Source organism: Mesoplodon densirostris, chromosome 4, assembly GCF_025265405.1.
Source record: "Mesoplodon densirostris isolate mMesDen1 chromosome 4, mMesDen1 primary haplotype, whole genome shotgun sequence".
In the NCBI taxonomy this organism is placed as follows: domain Eukaryota; kingdom Metazoa; phylum Chordata; class Mammalia; order Artiodactyla; family Ziphiidae; genus Mesoplodon; species Mesoplodon densirostris.
Genome location: NC_082664.1, coordinates 112,253,199 through 112,256,401, shown reverse-complemented (window position 1 = coordinate 112,256,401; position 3,203 = coordinate 112,253,199). Strand labels below are relative to the sequence as shown.

Here is a 3,203-nt window from a genome sequence, read left to right as displayed (position 1 = left end):
GACAAAATATTAACTAATACATTTCCTAGGAATATTGTCTACCAAATAATGTGTTATTTGGGGACTAACAATTAATGTCTTTAGGATAAGTCAAGAAGTTCTCTATTAAACACAGATATTTCAGTAAATCAAACATTGCAGTAATGTTAAATACTCACAGCCATGCCATGATAGACTTTCAATTCCAATCACTTGAATATTATTATTAATTTCAAAACAAAATTTGTATACTAAGGTTCAGATGTTCTGAAAAAGCTATTTTTTAGATAAATCATACAAGGTTTTATTTATAATAATAAATTCTGATAATTAATTTAAGATGACAATGAGAGGGCAAAATTGATTACACTGTATTTAAAAGAGTGTTAACATGAAGAAATTACTCAGGATAGCTTCCTAGTAGGAATTTTTAAGATTCTGGTACTACGTGTGTTCCTTTCAGATAACTTGAGAAGATTTATATTTGGTATATGGATTTTTCTTTTCATTTCTTTGTCCTTTGTGCTGTCAATTCATGCTTGAGAATGAACAAATCAGAAAATAAATATAAAGCTATAAGTTATGGAGTCATGTTAAAATAGTAGATTAATGACACAGAATACAAAGAATTTTAATCTGGTGGTAAATCTTGAAAATTATTATCATTTCATTGAAAGGTCAAATAGCTACTGATACACTTATTTTGCACCAACCACCCTATAAACATTGTGTGGTTTAGTCAGATGGGAGCCTAGATATGTGTTTATGTATGTATGAGTGTGTTTGTGAACTTGACACAGAGAAACAAGAACATGTGGTTGCCAGTGTGTTTTGTATATATAAGGTTAGGGTCATGTCGACTCAAACCTACATATCAAACATGGCTTATCCAACTCTGGGGTGTGTCCACAAGTCAAGCATTTCCAATAAACATAGGTTAAAGTCTCCTTGCCCTCAATATTCACAAGTTATCTTGTCAGTATTTTCTAAGTATACTATTTGTGTGAAGATAAATCCAAGGTCATTTCTCCAGACCAGCTTTAGTTATGTGGTAAACTCATTATTTACTTACAAAACATGGTAATTAGATTGAGAGACTGTGGCAAAGTTGGCCTGATGGAATAGAGATTGGAGTGTAAGTTAGTGATGCTCTTAGTTTGGCTAAGCAGGTCTAAGAAAAATGGAAAAGCACATATGGCAGGCAAGCATTAATATGATTCCATCTAGAGTGTTTGACTAAATTTTTGCAGATTAGAAATATGGGTGTTGCCCCTAAATAGAAAAAGTAAAAGTTTTTTAAAAAAATATTACTGGAGAGAGAAAATTAATAAAAAAAATTGTAAGTGTAGATCGAGTAAAAATATAGTTAGATCTAGTGATACAATCAGTAGATCAGCACTTGGCAATAATAGTATTGTTCCAATGTGAACAAATATTGCTTAGGAGAGTGAGAGAAGATAAAGTTGCTAACAGCAAGCTTATATGGGTGTTGACAACAACAACAGCAAGTTGTTGTGGTGTTGATTGCTTTTTGCTCCAATAATCTGTAATAAATATTGAAAATTGATTTCTGCCACATTATTATTCTGTTCTAATTTTTGCATGTGTCAACATTACCGTATTCCAAACTGTGCCATCCCCATAGAGAGAAGTGGTTCTGCAGAAGTTTATGCAGTTGCCAAATTGCTAGCTTCAATAAACTAAAGCTGAAACATTTACTAAAGCTGAAGCATTTACTGTCTTGTTAATACAAATAATAACTCTGAAGGAATGTAACCCAGTTATAGAAATGCTAATTTGTCAAGAGCTACCTTACCAAGATCAATGGTAAGCATACTTGTCTGGGGATTCTAGATTATTTCCAGACATTAATCAGAGGTTCCAGCTGGATGTCTATTCATAGGAAGAGAACACTTTAAAAATTGGGCCAATATGGTGACCTCCTCAGTAATTTTACAATGCCTCTATGCACATGATTTTCCATTCTCTTATCAAATTGCACTGTCATAATACCTTCATTAGGCAGACTTCATGCTTAGAGTTTCACATTAAAGAGAGGTCTGGTGCTTCATATATTTTAAACTATTTGTTGTTAACTGTGAACAAATATTGAAATAAAAGTTTAAATATAGAAACATATAAATAACTTAAAAAGTGGTTGTGACTATAGATTATTAGTGTTATCAGTAATATTGGGAAATTATAAGGGAATATAGAACATTTAGATGTTACATAACGACAATGAGACCAAATTGTATTTTATTATGATTATCATTTATGCATTTTCTTAATTAATATTTACTTTTTCTGACAATTTTTTTTTTGCATAGAATTGCTACAACTAGTATCAGCACATAAGAGAATAGAAATAAGCACTTCCATCCATGTGACTTTTGGAATTCTACATATGCTGGGAGGACCATAAATTGTGTCTTAATAAATTTTAAAAATTAAATTAATATAAACCATGTTAATTTAATTCCACAATGTGATGGAATTAGAAATCAATAAAGAATATCTCTTGAAAATCCTCCAAATAATTAGAAATTGAAATTAGCATTTTTAACATATTCATTTGTCAAAGAAAATTATATAGCATTTTGAAATGGAAAAGATTAAAACATAGCATGTCAAAATGTATGGGATGCACCTAAAGCTGTATTTAGGGGGAAATTTATAGCACTAAAATGCCTATATTAGAAAAGAAGAAAGATCTCAAACCAATGACTTTATTTTCCACCTTAAGACATTTTGAAAAGAGCAAACTAAACCCAGAGTAAGAGAAAGAAAGGCAACCATACAGATAAGAGCAAAATCAATAAAATAGAAAATAAATATATATATATAAAGAAAAATAAATGTAATTGAAAACTGGTCAATTTAGAAGATGAATAATATTGACAAAATTATAGCCAGATTAAGGTGGTGGTGGGGGGGGGGAAGACGCAAATACCATTACCTGGAAATGTGAGAAAGGGGCATCATTAGAGATTCTATGGATATTAAAATGTTAATAAGTGGAATTTATGAAAAACCTATGCCAATAAATTTGACAAACCTAAGTTCATGTACCCAATGCACAGTGAGGACAAACAAATCAAAATATCAGAGCTTGGAGCAGAGAAAATTTTATTGCAAGGGCCATGCAAGGAGAAAGAAGTGGCTCATGCTCAAAAGACCCCAATTCTCAGATGGGTTTTAGGGAGGGATTTTTAAAAGCAAGT

The 3,203-nt window shown here is 31.3% G+C and overlaps 1 non-coding gene across 1 annotated transcript; it reads left to right on the top strand.

Moving 5' to 3' along the window:
• Positions 1–1,797: 1,797 nt before the first annotated feature.
• LOC132489703 (small nucleolar RNA SNORD109A) lies at positions 1,798–1,861 on the top strand. Its single transcript, XR_009532090.1, has one exon. It is a non-coding gene; the product is annotated as a small nucleolar RNA SNORD109A (small nucleolar RNA).
• Positions 1,862–3,203: the final 1,342 nt, after the last annotated feature.